This window comes from Balaenoptera borealis (genome assembly GCF_965194805.1).
Source record: "Balaenoptera borealis genome assembly, chromosome: 5".
Taxonomy (NCBI): Eukaryota; Metazoa; Chordata; class Mammalia; order Artiodactyla; family Balaenopteridae; genus Balaenoptera; species Balaenoptera borealis.
In genome coordinates, this window is record NC_138862.1 from 43,397,671 (window position 1) to 43,419,498 (window position 21,828).

Sequence of the window (21,828 nt, forward strand, 5' to 3'; positions counted from 1 at the left end):
CAGAAAGCTGGAAAACCAGGGGAGTCAATGGTGTGGTTTCAGCCTACATCTAAAGGTCTGACAACCAGAAAGACCAATGGCATAAGTTCCAATCTAAGTGCAAGAGGAGACAGATGTCCAAGCTCAACAGTCAGATAAAGAACAAATTCTCCTTCATCAGCCTTGTTGTTCTACTCAGTGGATTAGATTGAGCCCACCCACATTGGGCAGGACAATCTGCTTTAGTCTACTGATTCAAATGTTAATCTTATTCAGAAAAGCCCTCACAGATACACCCTGAATAATGTTTAACCAAATACCTTGGCTCCCTTGGACCCAGTCAAGTTGACACAAAAAATTAACCATCGCAAGAGTATCAGGGAAGTATATCTCAGAGGAAAGTAATATTTCATCAAGACAAATGGATTAAGGAAGTTTCAATGAAGAAATTGAGGATGTAGGAAAACTTTTGTTTTATTTTTCTAGTTTTTGAATCTTGAAAATTGTATTCTCTGGAAAATATGAAAACTGAGTGCTAATTGGGCTTGTAAAATTAAGGGAGCTGCAGTCTCTATGCTCAGAATAAAATGCTGCAGAGGAGAGAACAGCAGCCTGGAAAGATGTTATAAAACACAGCTAGAGACCAATAGAGCAACAAGAAAGTATCTGAAAGAGCACCAACATAAAGGGGAGAAAAGACCACCAAATTTAATTTGTAAAAAACCTTAAGGACTGTCCTGGTCACTTTCAGTGATTATAATAACAGAGAACCCTATAAAAGATATGACATGTCTGCAGCCATTCAGGATTAAAATTCAAACTGGATTAAGTTATCTGATCTTCAGTTATTTGAGTAAATTCCTCATCTTCCCTCTAAGTCAAATGCATTTCTTTCTTAGATATCACAAGTGACTGCCACAAACAAAACTTACAGTTAATAAAAGTGGTTTCATTTTTTTAAGGACTTGTTTATGGTTATTCTTTTTGCATAAACCTCTAGGAGAAATTTGAATAATGCCATATCAAAGAAACTTTGAATCTGTCTCTTTTAGAGAGAAATTTTATCACTGTCTTGTCATAAGGTTTTATCATGGAAATTGTTTTCTGCTGTAAAAAAGTCAGCTATGATTTTTTCAATAAACATTTATGGAGCACCAGGGGCTAGTAGGGCATTGTGCTAGTTATTGTGTCAGTTGTAGAGTTGTTTAAAATACTATTCCTGCCCTTGAGAAGCTAACACTCGTTGTAGAGATGCATAAGTTGAATTTATATAATTGCAGCATCATGTACTAAGTATTATTCAATTGTTATAAACTAAGGTTTACAAGAATAGAGAGAAGAGTAATTTGACTTAGAAAAACTTATTAAGATCTTAATGGACAAGAATAGTGTATTAAATTAGTTTTGCTGCTGCAATAATTTACCACAAAATTTGTGGCTTAAAACAGCACAAATTTATTTTCTTACAGTTTTGGAGTTCAGAAGCCAAAAAATGGGTCTCTCTGGCCTAAAATCAATTTGTCAGCAAGATTTTTTTCTTTTTGGAGGCTCTAGAGTGAGAATTACTTCCATTGAAGTAATCCCCTCTCCTTGAGTGAAGATAGAACATGTGACTTGCTTCTAAACAGAGAAAAAGGGAAAGAATCCACTTCCAAGATCATTCTTGCGGTTGGCAGAATTCAATTCTTTGTGGTTATTGAGTTGAGGTCCCTATTTCCCTGCTATCAGACAGAGCTTGGTCTTTGCTCCTGGAGGCTGCCCTCATTCTTTCTCATGGCCTGATTCCACCAATGGCACGATGGAGTCCCTTCTTGTTCTTCCAATCTCTCTGACTTCCTCTTCTGTCAGGTAGAGAACATTCTCTGTTTTTAATAGGGCCTATGGGATTTAAATCAGGTTCACAGGAATAATCTTCCCATCTTAAGATCAATTGTGCTATGTAAAATAATCATTGAAGTGATATCTCAGCATATTCACTAGTATTGGGGATTAGGATATGGAATCTTGGGAGCCACTTTTTTAGAACTCTGGCTCTATATTTATAATTTAGACTCTATCTTAGCGGACTGATGAAAAAGAGCCTCCTTTTGGCCTCGAAGAAGCAAACAGCCATGTTGTGAACTACCTATGGAGACGGCCACATGGCAGGGAACAGTAGGCAGCCTCTAGGAACTGGGGTGGCCTCCAGTCAACAGCTATTAATAAACTGAGACTCTCAGTCCTACAACCAGAGCCTCAAGAATCTGAATTTTGTGAATAATGGTGTGAGCTTGGTAGAGGACCTTGGGCATTAGAAAGGTAGATAGCCTGACTGATGCTTTGATTTCAGCCTGTGAGACCCTGAGCAGAGGACTCAGCTAAACTGTGCCTCCACTCCTGATCCTCAGGAACTATGAGATGATATGAGGTGATGAGTATGTCTTGTTCTAAGCCGCTAAGTTGTGGTAATTTGTTACCCAGTGATAGGATACTAACACATGGAACTTCCCTTTGGAGATCTTGATTCAGAAGATCTGGGGTCAGAATCAAAACCTGTAGTTTAGCAAATAACAGAGGGGAATTTGACGCAGATAGTCTCTTAACTAGTTTGAGAAACACTGGATTATTTCTCACAATTTCCATCTTTCATCAAGATGTAGGAAAAGCTCATCATTGTGATTTTGTGCCTGGGGAAACTGCATGTACCCAGAGTTTTCATTCCTTCATTTCCTTCAGGAGGACATTACTCAGTGAAAGTAGCTTAAAATCTGTAATAACCTGAGAAAGACCCCAGAGCAAAAGAATCTACAAAATCCATGACACTTGAGACATAAAACAGCTTGTTCCTTCCAAAGATTGGGTAATTCAATCATCTTCCATAAGGCCACCAGCAGGAGAATGATAGAAATGACATATTTGCTGTTCACGGAAGAAGAAAAAATGTAATTGGAAGAAAATAAGACAAGATGTTTGGAGATAAAGGAGGAAATATCTGCTGGTTTAAAAATTTGTGTGCTAGTTTACTCATCAGCCAGCAATAAATTTCTACTTTCATCTTCACAACTGAAGCTTGGTTAGAATTAAATGTGAAACTTTTTGCATTCAGCAGAACAGTTTTTTTTTTTTTAATGCCTAGAGATGGATCTATAAAGAATAAAGGTTAGTCACTTTAGCAGAACAAGGAGCTATTTATTACTTCATAAGCCTAATAACTGATTTCCTAAGAAATAGTAGTGAGTACTAGGGCTGCAATTATAATTCCAGCACATACATTCCAGCATTTAGAAGCAAATTCAATTTTGTTATTAGCAAGCAAACCGCCTAGCCTGTGCTTATTGGACTATATATTTTTGAAGTGGCTCTGGGGCTTTGGTCTGTAAAGTCTTTTATAGGCTATATTAATCACAATTTTTTACCCAAAGCATACTTTGACATCATTGAGGAATCAATATAGCTAATTCTGAATTGAAGGCAATGCCTAGTGCCATGTTGAAACTAAACTTGTTAAATCATTGCATAATTGGGGAGGGAGGATCAAATTGTCACAATAAATGTTACTCTAAAAATAGAAAATTTTTATTTATCAGCAATATCGCTTGAAATTAGAACCTAATGTTGAAGTTTTCTTCAAAAAATAAATTTCCATAGTTGATAAAAGATAGGAAAAAGAACTTAAGGCCTTAGCAGGGCTTTTTGTGGGTAAAGAGTTGAGGGTTGATTGAAAAAAATTATTGAAACAGATTGGTAATACTTGTAACATGCACTTGAATGGCATTTTAGAATTTATTGAACAAGATCCTTGCCTGTGACATGAGACTCTGCTCCAAGTGTCTGCAGACTAAAGCCTGTGGGCTGATCAGGCTGCATCCCAGTTTTGTACAGTCAGCAAGCTAAGAATGGTTTTCACACTTTTAAAAGATTAAAACAGAGTATACAGCAGAAACGGCCTGTAGCCTAGAGAGCCTAAAGTCTGGCCTTTTACAGAAAAATTACTGATCTCTGCTCTAGAACTAGGTAGGACAATTTGCTGAGAACCACGTGGCTAGGATAAAATTTATAAAGACCTCTCTTTACCAAGACTACTGTCAGGGTTTCCAAACAAAATACCACAAACTAGGTGGCTTAAACAGCAGAAACTTATTTTCTCACAGTTCTGGAGGCTAGAGGTCCAAAATCAAGGTGTTGGTAGAGTTATTTTGGAGGGCTGTGAGGGAAGGACCTATTTCAGGCCTCTCTCCTTGGCTTATAGGCCTGTGTGTGTCTCTGTTCAAAATTTACCATTTGTATAAGGACATTGATCATCTTGGAATTAGGGCTCGTCCTCATGACCTCATTTAAACTTGATTACCTCTGTAAAAATCCTATCACCAAATAATGTCACATTCTGTGGTAGTAAGGGTTAGGATTTCAACATATAAATTTGGGAGGGACACAGTTTAATGGTGGATAACAGTAGAATTCTATAATATCCTCCCCATCACTCAAATGAAATTTTAATTTGAGAGAGAACTAGATAGATTATATGATTTGCCCAAGGTCAAGTGGCTAAATAACCACAGAAATAGGATATGAATCCAGAATTTGTTGGCCCAAGTCAAGGGTATTTTCCACTCCTTTCAGTTGCCCTGAGGAAAAAAATAATAACCATATCACACATTACTCATTCATTCAGTTATTCAATTCCACAAATATGAATATATTATATGCCTATTATGTGCTGTACATAAATAAGACAGTATCCCTGTCTATAAGCGGAGATAAAATGTATGTGCAGATACCTACAATAGAAGGTGAAAGGTGATGTGTGATACTAACAAATATCAGTAATTGAAAGAAAAGGAGACTTTCTTTCATAAGCACAGTTTTAGTTCAAGTGACCTATGTCTTATGATGTACGTCAATTAAGATTCTGTTAAGACAGAAACTTTCTTCTCGTTTCACTTTAGAACCAGAATATCAAAAGCCACTATGAGTTAGGATCTCTTTTTTTTTTTTTTTTTTGAGGATCTATCTTTTTTGGGTGTCATTTTTAAAATAACACCTGGTAGGATTCTTCAAGTTGCAGCCTTGAAAAAATAATAAGAAAGAAAAAGTTTAATAATAACTGAATCTACACCATGAAATGAGAAGTGTATAAAAAACATTAATGGGAGCTCATACAACGAAGTAAAATTAATATACAGCCTGAGATTTTTGTATTAACTTATATTCTTTTCTTATAATTAGAAAAACTAGTCACCATGTAGCCCAATTCAAAGAGAGCTTTCTATTTTAGTTTAGTTTAGTTTTGGTTTTGTTTAGTTTTGTTTGTTGCTGCCATTTTTCTTGTTATTGTCATTCTGATGTTCTGGTTCTGGGTCATTGGAGTCTCTTTTTCTCTTATCTCTCTAATTTATGCTCCAGTCCTTAATGTCAATATCAGGGAATTTGCAGCATCAAGGTGAACAATTTTTAAGGTTTATACTATCTATATTCTCTGAAACCGTCCAAGCAGGCTTACCCTCATCCAAAGCATGTTGCCTACCAAATGCTGGCTTCTGGGCTTCTGCCTTTGTTCTCTGCTCTGTGATAAGGGCTCAGCCTCCTGCTGAACTAAACCAAGCTACATGATAGGAAGATCTTTATAGCTTCTCAATCTTGGTAAGAAGAGAGTAGCTTCCAAGATGACTTTAAACTGAGAAAGTCTCTTCCACTGCACAGATGTCATTGACTTAATTCTATTTCCTGTGATAAAATATTGAATGTCTCCTCCAGCTGCTACCACCTAGAGTTTTATTGTTTAACTACAGCATGCTTATTTTTGAAACATCCAACTCTGATGTATGAGTTCATCATCCCTTTAAATGCATTATTTAACTAGAGGCCAGAAAAGAAACACACTCCAGGTGACTTGTTCCATCCAAGTTTGGCCAGCATTCTCTCTATACTATGGTTTAACCAGAATGATAAATATTAGCCTTTATACAGTTAGGCTTACAGAGTAACAGGTGTCTAAACAATTTAAACAATATATCTTCATTGAATTATATAACTTGAATTATGCACACTGTTGGTCCAAACTCTTCCAAGAAAGGACAAAGATCTATGTTACTTTGTTGACATTTGTTTGTTGACATTTTTTAGAACTTTCTTTTTTGTCTGAGTAAATGCATATTTCTCTACACATGTAAACATTCATGGCTCCTTCTCTATTCTAGCTCAATAAAAAATTACATTGATTTGTTTTTAAACCTGTTAGTTTCATATAAAACATTACTTAGTTATATTTGTATATAAAATGGATTTGTATATAATTATGATGATTTATACTAATTATTCTGAATTATTTTTTTGAAATTAGGGAATCAACAACACAATAAAAATGTGCATACAGCGCTATTTTGCTTTTACATCCTAAATCCAGGTACTCTGCTCAATAGAACTCCAGAACAGTTGAGTCCTTTGTTTCTTGAAGATTCTTGTTGAAGTTGAGAGGAGACTTAAAGTCAAAGGAGTGTAAGACTTCTCTCCCTGAACCGTCATGCCCCTCACGCTATACGGCTCTCCCCAAAAGCCCTAGAAAACCCATTTCAGGGAGTAGGATTTCAAGAATTCTCAATACCAGGTAGTTCTGAACACTGGAAATCTGTAGAAACCATGGAAGTTTAAACCTGCTTAGTTTTGAGGGTAAAGTGGTAAATTCTCTGTACTTCCAGAACCCTCAAAGTGGAGGTCAGCTTTTGAGGCTTGAGGACTACTCTGATACTGTGACTGTCTTTAATTTAGAGGTGGGGAGCAGGATTGCTTCTCCCAACATGATCAAGCATATGAATTGATACAGCAGATAAAATATATCTCTCTGTAAATACTGGTGATGCTTTACATTTCTCCCCCAAATTTTAATTTTGTGCCATGGGATAAGGCCCAGAGATTTTCATTTTAAACAAGTATTCTAGTATTTTTCTTTCAGGTAAGCTTTCCTTTTGAGAAAACAAATGGAGGTGGTAAAACCCTCTTCCATGCCTCTCTTACTTTGCATCATTATGGTACTTAGGGGCTTCTGGCTTCTTGTAGCTAAGTGCTGCCCCTGGCCCAGGGGCATCCTGGGCCATGCATACTCATCATGCATACTCACAATGCCAGACCTATGACTGCCGCTCCTTCCATCAGCTGTGGCTTGCAGAAAGGAACATATGGAACATAACTGATGCTGATCCTTTTCTCACTGAGCATTTATAATAACCTTAATGAATGATCTGGGACAGTTCCTGAGTGGGGCACATGTTGCGATTTTGGGGAGGTATACCTGAAATATCTTCTAGAATTGTGAAGATGCTAGCTAGACCGGCTCTATCAAGCCAGTATCCTCAGTGGAATTCATCCAGATGTCCCTATGTCATGTCTCAGAATCCCACACTTTTATAACCAGGGCTCTGATCTTAGCAAAATTGATCTGTCTGGGCTGGGATTCAAACATCTCTGGAGCTCTGCAACTCTATCAAGTCTTCAGTTCCTTGATTACCTATGTTAAACTTGACCATTCACTATTTGTCATGGGTCCTCAGTTTCTCATTATCTCTCTGAAGGCTATCATTACAACTAACAATAACCAGCCAACTCTACTGTCATTGTATGCATGAAACATTGGACCTACAGTGACATTCCTTTCCACTGGAACATTTGCCCAGGTCATCACCAGTTTAGCTGTTGTCTTGTGCCAGGGACTATCTGTACCTCATCTATCTCCTTTCTCCACTGTGCAGTGAGTACTAAACTCAAAATGTTATTGCTTGTTTTGTTGGGTCACTCTCACTACCAGTAGTGTTAATTTGGGTCCTCTGAGAGGCAGGGGCTAAGATAAGATTATACATCTGGGATTTATTTGGGGAAAGTGTCTATAAGAGAAATGGGAATGGAGCCAGTGGAGGTGATGGTGAACCTATGAGACTGTAATACAGGTCTGACCCCTATGAGGGAGAGAGTGAAGTGCTGTGTAGGAAGAGTCTCAGGCTACAGTACGTTTCTGAGAAAGTTTGGATTAGGCCCATGGGGGAGTCCTTAAGCCAAAGTCACTTGACAGAGGAATCCTACCTCTCATAGGAATGGACCTATTTTAGTATCCCTACCATACTCAATAATTTGCTGGGAGCAGCTATGGGAAGTGTGGCCTCAGTACAATTGCAGTGGCTTCAGAGTACAGCAGCTTAGGCTGTCTCCTCAATTACATTCCCCACAGCAGGAGATCTGAGTTGCCTATTTTCATGGCCAACACACACACTTATGAAAAAACATATCCTGGCAAAAATAAAATTCCTTTTGATATAGAGAGATGTCAAATATATAAAAACAAACTTTATATTATTTCTTTGAACATTATATTTTGTTGCACATAGCTTAAGATTTGTTATATCAATGATTCTGGAAGGCCATATTGATTTGCTAAATATGGGAAAAGAGGCTTTGAAATGGCATTGTGACTCATTTACTGAAAAACTTTGCACTGATCTTGGAAACTTAGAATGACATGTAGGTGAGGGGCAGAATTAGAGATTTTATATCAATAGGCGAAGGTCAAATGATCTTCAAAGATGAACTTTTCGTGTAGAGTGTTCAGTACTTCAAGGGACAGGGGAATGGTAAGGCAGGGCTTTATTATCTAATCTCCGTACTAATGGTTGTAAACATGTCTCAAAATGTAAAATATTATCAGCAGTAAAATCCTAATGATCCATGAAAGGACTGCTTCTTTATGAAGGTTCTGCTCTCTTGATATTTCTGGCTCTGGTTACTTTCTCTCCTCTCTCCCCTTTTCTTCATGTCTATATATTATACATCTCTATCTTTCATTAAAAAAATCTGCCTTATTCTTCTATCAGTTCTTTTTCCTTTTTATCCCCCACTTCTTAGTCTCTCCCTTCTTTTCTCCTGGTTCCTTTATTCTTTCTCTCCTTTAAGGTCATGTTAGTTGAACCATAGTATAACAATCACAATTAAATGAGAAAAGAAGGTTGACAAAGCTGACTGAAAATAAGCAATCAATAAAAATGTTAGAGGAGAACTGGTGATTATAAATTAATTTAGTCTAATAAATTTAATTACAGAGGGAAATATAAAAAGAGGGGTAGCAAGCATTAGGGAACTCTGGATATGAATCAGATTCTAATTAGTTTCCCTATATTTTCAGGGAGCTCTTAGTGCTCTCCTATCACCAAAGTCATCTGGAAGAATCATTCTGTTCAAATACTGGCAGAGGTAAAGCTTACCATTAACTGGGAATTTGTTTTTTAATTAGGAGACTAGTCCAATTTGTATAACACTATATGGAGTAATGCAAAAATGTATATGCTCTCTCATAATTATGTTGTAAACCACTGAAGAAATAAAATTTGAAATGCAAAAAAAAGACATTTTAAACAGATTCTGCAGTAGTAAGCTGATGATGTCTCAACACACAATCTGAAGAACATTGCTGGTTTATAGTCTGTACTTTCAAAATTAATTTCTGTTTTGATAGACCTTATTAATTGGATCTTCAGGTTTTGTTAAACTCTGAGATCCCATTGGTAATTTTTAATAGTTCTTATGAACTCCTCCATCCTCCATACATGACACAAAAATTGCCCCAAGTCAAATTAGTTTGTAATACTAAATCGGTTCTTGCTTAGTTTGTTATCCTTTCTGGCGTTGAGCACAGTGTCTTGGACTGAACTCACCTCCCCTAAAGCTGTGAAAAGTCTACCCAGGCAATTCACATGCAAAGAATCGTGGAAAACTGAATGCATTTAATAATATCTCATTTAAAGTAGTCAGCTATTTAGCTGACTGAAAGTAGAAATTATTTTTTTATCAACAATTGGGAATTTTTTGCCCAATATTTGCTATCTCCAGGGGCAAAGTGAAATGAATAACTGAGATCCTTATGGATTTTTTTGAGGTGAATTAAGTCCTAAGTATAGTAAAATATGAAGCCAGAACCCTCTTAGGCTAAGTATTTCTCCTAAGGGAAAGACAGTGGCTAATCTTTGCTCAAGAATAAGCTACAGATTCTTGTCTCCTTCATGTGCCAGTAGGAACACCAGCTGAGTTGTATTTTCCCATTCTGTCACCAGTCCCTCTCTTGCTGCTGTTGCTGTTGCTACAAATAGCCCTTTTGCCTTCAGAATTTTGTAGAGTTTGCTGTCAGTGTCTGTCAACCCCAAATTCAAAGTTACACTTTAGTGGATTCTTTTGTTTGCAGGTATTGTTTTGGAGGTAACTTCAGAATTTTCTTTTTTTTTTTTTTTTTAAGTATCCTGTATCAAATGAAATGTGGTTTTAGCATTTGAATATTTTTCAGTGTAGGACACAGTAGATTCGGATAACTTGTGAGGAGATCATTCAAACAAAATTTTGAAAAGTGCCCCAGATATTTAAAAATTATTTAAGTTTATTGAAAGCATTTTAGAAACTCTTCAGTCTCTACTAATGCTTTTCATTTATTGAGTATTTTGGAATTTAATATGGCATTAGTTTCTGCCTAATTAAAATTGAGTACTAAAATTGTTATATAAGGATTACAAAAATTTTAGCTAAAAGCTGGAATTTGGCATAGAAGGGCTAATGTCCTGAGACATGGAATGTAACAGACAACGTAGCTGCTTTTGTTGGCGAAGCTATTATTAGTGATGACTGTGTGCAGATCAGAATGATAATTATGGTAGTAATGTCTTTTGAGAAACTAAAAAATATACCTTGCTCAAATCCTGAAAAAAATATGAATAAGTATAAAATGCTGAACTTTGGCCATTTTTAAACTGTTAGAGAGGGAAGTTCTGATACTACCCTAAAAAAATCTAGACTAGTGGAATTATTTAAAAAAATGACTTAAAAAAATGAGGTATAATTGACGTATAACATTATATTAGTTTCAGGTGTACAACATAATGATTCAATATTTGTATGTATTGTGAAATAACCCCCACAATAAGTCTAGTTAACATCCATCATCATACATAGTTAAGAAATTCTTTTTCCTGTGATGAGAGCTTTGAAGATTTACTCTCTGAGCAGCTTTCAAATATGCAATGCAGCATTCTTAACTACAGTCACCATGCTGTACATTACATCCCCATGATGTGTTTATTTTATAACTGGAGGTTTGTACCTTTTGACCCCTTTCACCCATTTCAGCCCGATCCCAACCCCACCCCACCTCTCACAACCACCAATCAAAAAGAGTGACATTTTAGTATTTGATCATCTCTTTGAACCATCCATTTTGATGTTCTACAGCTTCACTGTGATTAGTTGTGAACTCCTGAAAGAGGCCAGCAGTGTCTTAGAAATGCCTAGTATTACTGACTGGATTGTCTCCCCATCTGCTCTCAGGCTCCAGGAGGCCCGGTGCTCTGCCTTGTCACCATTTGCATCTCCCCACCTTTGTTCTTGGCCACTTCTCACTCCTCTTCCACTGCCTTCACACTGCATGTAGCAGAGTGTTTCACCCAGAACAAGGTTATCTAATTCCTCATTTTTGTGATTATTTTAAGTATCACTTATTTTATTACAAAAGTTCGGAGGTGCTTTGAAAAGAAAACACCAAACTGGTGTCAAAGCATATTGGAACTCATGTTTTTATATTTTTTCTGCAGGCTTAGTGGGAATATTAAAAATGAGATAACTTACAAAAATAATCTGGCATGGTTTTTATCTCTTGTAGTATTCAGTAAATATTACCTTATGCAGTGGTGTGCTCGTCCATGTTTAACAACCAGCTCTCAAAAGAAAAAGAAAAAAAAAAAGATTGATTTGTAACATTTGCTGATTTCCTTGGTGTAATTCCTTCCACCACAGCTGATTTCAAGCTACCCATGTGAAGTCACTGAATGGGGACTTATGGGAAGATGTGCACCATCGGATCTTGGAAGTCAGTGCCAGCTGGCTTTAGCACACCACTGCCTCTCTGGCACAAGCTCTCATTGCCTTGTCCATATGTTTCACAACCATACCATTTCATTGCACCCTGCCCTAGTTTCCAGCTGCTAGTTTCTTCATCTCTCTGTCTGAGGGTTATCTATGGATGTGGAATTCCTTTCTGCTTAAACCAGTAGTGCGAAGAAATCATTTCCCTGGCATCAGGGGAAATAAATAGCAGTTTAACCAATGACTGACAGTGGTTGGTGCATGAATTCACCATCTTCCTCAACTATATGATGGGATAAGTCTGAAATTTTTGTTCTAAAATAGTGCTCATTGTTCCCCAGAGGTAAGTCTCAGGGTAATGCTGTATTGATTGTCTTCCCTTCCCTTTGTCACTTTCCTACTCCTTTAACAGGATCTCTTCCTAATAAAACTACTTGCATCGAATATTGCCTCAAGATCCACTTCTGCTGGAGCTCAAACGAATTCAAACTCCTTCTATTCAATATCCGTCTTTTGCAGATGTCTTTAAAATATTAATGTCTAGCCAAATTCATATATCTATTTGATATTCCCATTACATCAAACTCAACATGATCTCTAATTCTATCAGATTCCTTTCTTACCATATCATTTTTGTCACAGATGGGATGGCTGCAGGTGCTTCTTGCTCTCACTAAAAATATTAACATCTCATAGCATTAGGACTCCATGAAATACTTTGCAAAGGAGAGAATTTTGCTACCAAATGTGACCTATTTGCAAGCCTGGACAAGACAGGTTCTGTTTTTTAGTTGTGATTTTCAGGTTTTATTGGAAGAAATATGGAGAACCAAGTATGAACAAAGGATTGCACCTGGAGAAAGAGAAGCCAAAGGACAGAGCAAGAGAGATATGGAAAATAGCTTACTGATATCAACTGAACTTAAATTTCTAGAGGTGTTCTTGGATATAGTCTCTGTGTTCTTATAATTTCTTCCTCTTTTTTTCCTCTTCCACATTGGTAGTATTTTCTCTAAACTACTTCTAAACATAAATTTGTTTCATTTTGTTTTATTTTGCTGCTCAAGTATTTTGTTTTGGTTTTTTTTTTCTTTTTGACACAAAGTAGTCAAAAACACAGCTATGGTCACAAAAGAGTAATGTTAATACTTGTCTCCATTTTCAAACTGGGAGTAAACATTTACCAAGGAAATGAAAAAAAATCTGCCAGAAGGAAACATCTGAAATGTTTGACTTGTTAGAAAACAAACAAACAAAAACCACCTCTCCTTTTTATCCATAACACATCTATAATAATAATTTCCTTATTCCCAACTGGTGATGTAAACAAGGAATAGGAATAGGAACAAAAATCAAAGGGAGGATATACAAAAATTATTAATTTCCCCTTTCTCTTGTGATGTACATTCTGCTTGATTATGATAGAAGAGATGCCATCTGTGTGATGTTGTTAGACCTTTGGCTCAGAATTGCCTTGATTCTTCTTTTGTATGCTACAGGAGCCATAAATCCTATAGTGAGAATGACAAGAAATGACAAGTACAGTCCAGCTTACAAGGCTGGCTTTCAGTGCTAAATTAAGATAAGTTCTTGCATTTACCAAGGGACCTAAATGTCACCATGTATCTTGTGAAATCAGTTTACTGACACTTGAAGTGAGTCCTTTTCTAAGACACTTGGAAAAGCCAGGCAAAAGCATGTTTTTGAGGTCAAAATTAAATCCTGAAATAAAGTACTTCATGTCAATGTAAGATTTCCTCTGGCTGTCACCGCATGTTAGCTGTTCTCATTATAAGAGAAATTAGAGCAGCATTTTTCTTTCACTTAGAACTCAGGGCAGCTTTCAAGCACAGTTAGGCTGTTGTGGACTTAGGGCTGGGCCTCTGTGAGAATACATATTTAATCAGTGAATACTGAATAAAGGAGAAATTAGGGAAGAAGTATGTGAAATAGTCAGGCACCATATGAGTTAGCCAAATAGTTTTTGATATTTTGAGTTGCTGAATAAGCAAGTCATTCAATGCCATTGTTTTTATTTCTAGGGTAATAATGATTCAAAACAGGGAATGGTCAGTAGTAGATGATATTGTTGGAACCAGGGCTTTACAGTGGAATCAGGGTATTACAGATCAAATAAACTTCTTCTTAGGGAATTTTTATTGATATTTTCTACATTGTGAAAGATGCCACTTTTCATGATTATTTCAGCTGAAATGAAATATTTTATCATTATATGTTTACTGCCACAGTTTCTTATATTAAAACTTCTGATCATTGATTTATACTCTTTTTTGGTCATCAACTCTCATTTATAAACAATGAAGTGGCTCTTTGTTTCTGAGGAAATTGCTTTTTTTTCTGTGACTGCTGTTATGGCCAATTGTCAAAGAAAAGGAAGCCGCAGATAATTTATTACTGAATAAGATCAGCATAAAATAAGGAAGTTGTTTTCTGGTTATGTGGAATTGAGTAAGTGGCTCATTATAGTTTTCTAACATTTGATAGATTTTGTCCTTAATTATCTTTCAGTATCAAAATATATTTCCAAATAAATTTTTACTCTTTAGAATGGCAAAATTACAAATGCTTATAAAAAATAAAAAAATATTTATTTCAGATAAAAACCCTAGTATAGTACTGTGTCACATTTGGACACCTCAACTGAAGACACATACAGAAAACTTTGGAGATACCTCGAAGAGCAGAATTTTCATTAATGGATCAGCATATTAGGTCACAGTATTGATCAAGGCAGAATAGAATTTATGTTGGTATTTTCTTTGGTTTCTTTCCAGTTTCTGATTCCCCCTTCCTTGTGCCATGCCTAGCTCCTTACGCTTTTTTTTTCTAGATACCCATTAACTCCTATTTTGACAATTTGCTCAGGTCTCTCCTTACACAACTTTTATTTCCTCAGAGAAATTTTGTCAGTTGTAATACAGTGGCATGGATGACACGTGAGCTAAAGCTTTCTGGGCACAAATTCCATTTTCAAATGCATTAAATCACCCTCTGATTAGTCAAGTTCAGGCAGTTGTAGGGAGATCATTTGAGACTGAGAACCATATAAACAATCCCCAGCCCTCTATGTTACTTTCGTCAAACCGACATTTGCAGCTTATCCATCCATGAGGAAAGAACCCTGCAGAGCCATAGAGGAAGTTGACTGAGCTCATGGAAATTCTGAAATCTTTTACATAGAAAATGATCAAAAGCTGAGTTTTCACATCTAATGAAAGCACAAAAACACATGGCTTAAAACTAATACCTGGGAGTTTTGAGATTTGGGTTATACATAGTACATGCTTGAAAAAGCCACTTAGGTCAGTGTTTCCAAAATATATTCTGAAGAAAACTAGTCTTGCAACTTCTACCCCCACCTCCTGCCACCCTCTATACCCCCCCAAATTCATCAAAACAAGAACAAAACTTCAATGGTCTTGGGAAATTACAATGTAAATTAGTAAAGTTAAGTCCTGCAATGCCCTGCAATGGATCAGGCTGTCTAAAGCTGCTTAAAGTTCAACATCTCCAAGATCCATTTGACTCTAAGCCTTTGTTTTATATATAAATGAGCACTCTTTGGGGAAAAAAAGCAAAACATTGATTTTTCTCGGGTTTTATCTTTGTTACCTATAAAGTGAAGGAGTTGAAAATAAGTGAGTGTTCAAACATAGTCTTGACCATCTAACAAAGACATTAATATAGAGAAATCCATCCTGATGTGGGAGTACACATGAGATGACCTTTCTTTTTGATTCTAGTTTTGTGTGATTCTATGACTAAATGAACTCTGAGTTTGTTTCCAGATCTAAAATTTCTTAATTCTCAGGACTCTACATCAGTTAAATTTGTTAAGTATTCAAATGGTCCATGAGAAGAAATTTAAAAGCCCCAACCTACTCCATTAAGTATAAAGTGTAACTCCATTGTTTAAAGTTGTTTATGAGCTCACCCAAGAGTAGATAGCGTGAGTGCTTGCAGGAACAACTGGTTTTGGGGCACAATTAAGAATTATCTGCAGGTTAGTAAAGCTGTGCAAATTTTTTTTCTTTTTTATGTTAGGTGATGAATTTTTAGGCAAGTGATGATATGTGATGATGATATGCTATCCCTTTTTCTCCCCATATGCACATTTTAACTTTAAAAAACATCAAAACTTCTCCTTATGTTTCCTGCAACTTATTTTTTTTCTCCTTCCTTCAGTTTTCCTCCCTTATTAGTTTTTATTTTTTCTCCTTCCTTTATTTCTAAACCTTGTTACAAGTAATCAAGATCCAGGCAAGTGCTAATATAGCTCTTGTTCAAATATTTTCTCTCTTTAAACAGGGTGCTTACCGACTATTTTTCTATAGATTCATTTTTTTTCTTTTCTTTTGTCTGCTTTACAGCTTCAGGAATTTAGAAGGGTCACAGTTTATGCCCAATTTTTCCCTTCCATCTCCTTTTTACAAAATTTCATTTCTTTAAACTCATGCTACAGGACATTTCTGTCTTGAAAAATGAGACAGACTGTGTTAAGCACTGTTCATTACTACTGTATTCTCCTGTTTCACCATTGTAAGATATAGTGAATGCCATGTTCAATTGTGATTGTGTCAAAACAAAAAAAGATAGCAGTTTAAGGCCTCTGTTCATTTCCTTCCTATTATACTTGGAGTAGTTCATATTTTGAAATAGTTTTCAGTTTGTGAAAGAAAATTAAAAAGCTGTATCCTTTTTTTCCTTTCAGCAAAATAAGGCAGTAACTTTTCATTTAACCATCTTTTCTGTAAAAAAAAATAAAAATAAAACAAGTTTTGTGGCTTTGTGTGTTAAGGGCCAAACAAACATGATACAATGCCTGCTATTATCTTGGGAAATTAGCTGAACAGCATTCAAAGGCTTTCTTCCAAGAGCTTCAAATTCATTTCTTTGAGTTTTGAATGGAAATTTGTCTGGCCAAGCAGGTGTATGATTCAGAGAGGACTTTTTTCCCCCTCAGAAATGACCCTTGACATCTCCAGTCCTGCCGTCTATTTCTGTGTGTGTTTGTCTGTGTAACCCTGTAGAAACTGGCTTCATAAGACCACAATTTTCTGTCCCACAGAAGACTGTCTGATCCTATCTTTGAGATCCTGCCAAGAATCTTAAAGAAACCATGTGTTCAGGCAGAATGTAGTCCAGTAGGAAAGTATTGGGGGAATGTTTGCAGCAAGGAGAGTCTTATCAATAACGTCACTAGGAATTTAGATGTGACATTGTGATCTGCAATAAGTGGAGGGAAAACATCCAAACATGGCCACTTGCAGTGCATCGTAGGGTTACTTTGCACAAACTGAGTCAGAACCATGCTTGTGACTGCTTCCAAAATCACCCTAACTTTAGATAGGAACTGATAATCAGCAAACTCAAGGACTTTTTAGATTTTCAGGATGAGTGATAAGAAGAATTTGTAGAACAGGGAGAGTGAAAATTAAGGAGAACATCAGGAATACTGTATGTATCCCCTGATGGGACAGCAAATGGATGATTGAGAATCTTCTGAAAATCTCAAATGGTGTAGTGGAAGTGTGCTGACTAGACATCAGACAGACTACATTCTGATGTCTGGTGTAGAATTTTGGTCATGTTGCTTAACCTCTGTGAGCCTCAGTTTTCTCAACTGTCAGTATCAACCTGACAGTACTGTTGATACGATCATTAAAGACAAGGTATATAAAGTGCTTGACTTGGTATCTGATGCATGTGTGTTAATTATTATGTTATTATTAATATCCTTACTATTATTCTCAGCTTCTTTCATTTTTTTCAGGAACCAAGCTATATCTCTTTTCATTGCTGCAGATAGCAACATTGATGAAATCAGGGCTGTAAAGAACAAATTGTAGCTGTGGACATATTGTCCTTATCCTAGACGTTGTGAAAACATTAGGGAGCATGTAACCAGTTTGTCAAGGCTAACTCTGAGAAAAGTACATTAGTTTTTTAAATACATGTTTTGTTGTTTAGTTTATTGATGAAAATTGAGGAAAGCAAAGTCCACAAGGTTGGTTTAGAACCTTTTACTGAAAATCACAAGGGTGTAAAGATGCTGTATGAAGTATATTGGAAACTGTAATACAAAGTTAAATATATTTCAGTCATGACCAACTTCCCACTCTTTTCCCCTTTTTGTTCTGCCTCCACTTATTCATCCTCCTTTTCCTTCACAGATTTATTTTTTCCTTTTTTTGGCCATTTTCTTTCTTTTATTCATTCTCCTTTGCAGTTTAAGGTTTCTGTTTGTCTTCTTCCTTTTTTCTTCTTCAAAATCTCATGATTATGGTATTCAATTACTAAATAAATCATCTATTGGCATCATTTTGGAGGGTACGGATGGGCCTAGATATACTCACTAATACATTAGTTCATATAAGGTTTGAACTGGTTATGAAAACCATACCAACATGAGTTTTTGTTTTGACAACAGAATGATCTATCTAAAATTCTTCCCTAAGAATTAAAAAAAATTAAAAAAAATTTAGAGCCAGAAACTGGTAAAAAGTATGATTTAAAGATTTAAAGAAGCTTTGTCTCTCCAAGAAATATAACTTTGACTTTTACATTTGGAAAAAAGTTATCTTTTGAGGGGATACGCAGGGGAAAGTGTGTTATAGGGGGCCCTACTAATACTCATAAAGCAAATAATACCACCCATGATTATTGAAGAAATAGTGAAAGCATAGGAACTTGTGTTTTAGATTTAGAAGTCTAAATCCAATCATCTAGTAATGTGGAATATTGTTAATGGTTGAGCCACAGCTATGTGTCAGAGACTTTATTTGGAAAGCAGGAGTTTGTTCTTTCTCCTTTGTGTGGATGCACTATCCTTATAAACTCTGCTCATTCTGGTGTTGTGGTGTATGTGTCTGAGATGAGGAGGTGAGACAGTTGGGAAAGTAGGAAGATGCTTAGGTTGAATCATCACCTCTTACTGAAGAAGTCGCTTAAAAAGAATTGCTATTCTAGATACAGCTCAACATCAGTTAGCATATAGATACTTATGTCTGGATAACAGAAATTGTACTGCAGTTGGACTATTCAGTTCTGATGCAATTGTTCTACTTGGATCCATGGGTGAGTACACAATTCTGCTTTTAGGAAATTATAGTTTTTCTCAAAGGCAACACATATTCCCACAGAAAGTCAAACTGGGATGAGGTTATCCTTGAATAGGAAGAAATGGCTAAAAAGATGCACTAGTAGTGTTAGGATACTCGGAGTGTTCCCTGTGTTCATGATGACTAGATCTGTCAAGGGAAGGCTGCTCAGGAGGTTAATAGGCTCTGAGAACAGAGGTGCAGAGTGAAGTAATCTCAACCATGACATGGAACTGAAAGGTTGAGCCTACACCATGACTGGGAAAGTATGGCAAAGGTGAGGGCAGCGCTCTTTTACTTTCCTACAAATAAGCCAGCTCAATGTAGAATCAGACTCTTCTTGAGGAGAGGCAGTGGTTCCAAAGCTACCAGGTTGGTCAGGAATGGAGGCTGAGTGTGGAGACTGAGGGAGAGGAAACAAAGCTGGCATATTTGTTTGCAGGTAATAGAACAGTGTCCCTTGCTGGATTCTCTGATATACTTGGGAACTCTTTGAAGTGGCTTGATGCCCACAATAAAAATGTGAGCTCAGATAATACAGGCTGGTGAAGAGTGGACGCCAGAGAAAATAAGCCCAGTTCTGAAGGGTTTTGGTCTTTTTTGGGAAAATAATAAGTACAAAAAGAAAGTATTGATTAAAATTAGAAAATTCCCTTTGTTATTGAATTTTAATGGAAATACTCAAATGCAATTTTATTGAGGTATAATTTACATACAATAAAATGTAATGATTTTTAAGTTTATAGCTTGATTAAAAATCATATATGCTCTATAACCAACACTCACGTTAACATATAGAACTCTTTTGCATCTGGCTTTTTTTTTTTTATTTTTGCTCACATGCAGTTTTTAAAATTCATCTATGATGCTACATGTAGTTATATTCCTTTCTTTTTGTTGCTGGATCAGAAGCAATTTTAGTCTGTCTTCTTTGTACAACTATGAAATAAAGGGAAAAAAACTCAATTTGGTATTCTTATTTAGTTTAAGTAATAAGGAAATTGGCGTTATTTTCCTATGAATATACGGTAACTTGGATTTAAAACATTTATAATTAAAACATTTTTAATAAAAAAAATTGTTAATCAGGCTATGATTTAATCAGCAATACAAGCTTGTAGAAAGCTCTAAGAATTTTCCAAAAATTTCACTTTCATTAGAACTACAATTCAGTATGTCTTTATTAAATATATTGAATCATTACATTGTTTCATTGTTTTATGAAAGCCATATTCATAATTGAATATGTTTATTTGTATCATTCATGGACTACATCTGTTAGTCCTATCACCTATAACAATGGTGATATGAATTTTCTCATAGTAATTTAAATACATTAGTTTTCTGATTTGATTCTAAGGAGTTTGGAAGATAGAAAGGGGCAGAAGAATGGAAATATACATTGTCTGAAAATGTAAACTGGTCTATGTAAGTATGCCAAACATTTGCCTACACACTGTTTTTGGCTCCTGTTTGCTTTTTCTGGATCCTTACTCTGGAATTACTCATCTCATTTTTCAGTCATCTGCATATTTCTCCCTACTGAGTCCTTGCCATCCAGTATTCAAGCATGCTCTACCTTTTCTCATCTTAAAACACACACATTCTATAAACACACAGGCATACCCACCTCCTAATTCCCCTATTTCCCTTCACCATTTCTTTATTCATTGTCTCCTTTCCACATATAAATTTCCCAAGGGTTGTCTGTGTATTCTGTCTTCAATTCTTAATCACAGATGGATTCTTCAACTCACTCTAATCTGGATTTCACATCACCACTTCCCAACCTCCCTAACAGGCCTCTCACTGAGGTTAACATGTCACTTCGATGTAGCTACAGCCAATGTGTATTTGATCTCTCAGCAGCATTTGACAGGGCTGGGCATACTCTTTTTCTTGAAATTCTGTCTTCTTTTTAATTTTATGTCACTGTTCTGGGCTTGCTTCAAACTCCATGGCCACACTTTGCCAGTTTCTTTGCTGGCTCATGCTCTTTTATCTAGCCTTCGAATGTCAGGGTAGTCAAGGTCCCCTTCTCTTCTCATTCTGTATTCTCCTCCTAAGTGCTGTTATCCTAACCATAGCTTCATACTTCTTATAGAACAAAAATTAAATCCTTGCTGATTATACCAGCCATGTGAGACCCGGCCCCTATTTCTATAGGCCTGTCTTAAACGACTCAGTCTTCTATATGTCAGCCTGTCTCCTTTAGTTCCTTGAGTGTTCTGTGTTCTCTCCCACATTTTGGGCTTTCACATACTCTTTTCCAACCTAGAACACTAGTCAATGCCCACCCTACTCAGGTTAGGGCATGCTTACTCATCCATCAGACCTCAGATGAAAGGTCGCTTCTATAGGAAGCCTTCCTGGATACCCATATTGCTAAGCTCCTTCTTTGTTTTTCCTTTCTTTTTCCTTTGCAGCATTTTTTATGGATTATGGGTAACATCTGAATCCTAAACTGTGCTCTAAACTACATTAGGACAAGGCTATTGTTTTGCCTTGTATCCTCAGTTCCTGGAAGAGTGCTTGGTAAATAATAGGTACTTAATATTTGTTACAGGAACACTTAAATATAGACAGTGTTTGAAATATCTTGGAATCATGGAAAATTTTCTTTATATACTACCAGATGTTGGAAAAACTTAGAAGATCTATGAAATGTTTATTTTTTAAATTTTTCTTTTATTTATTTTTTAAAGTTTATTTTTATTTTTTAACTTTTATTTTATTGCAGTATAGTTGATTTACAGTGTTGTGTTAGTTTCAGGTGTACAGCAAAGTGACTCAGTTATACATATACATATATTCATTCTTTTTGAAATGTTTATTTTAATCAGGTATCAGCATGACATAATTTACTGAC

The 21,828-nt window shown here is 36.1% G+C and overlaps 1 long non-coding RNA gene across 1 annotated transcript in view; it reads right to left on the reverse strand.

Annotated features, from left to right (window-relative positions):
* LOC309628838 overlaps nucleotides 1–21,828 on the reverse strand; it is a 1,199,959-nt gene that overhangs the window by 18,478 nt on the left and 1,159,653 nt on the right. The gene's annotated exons all lie outside the window — the stretch shown is intronic.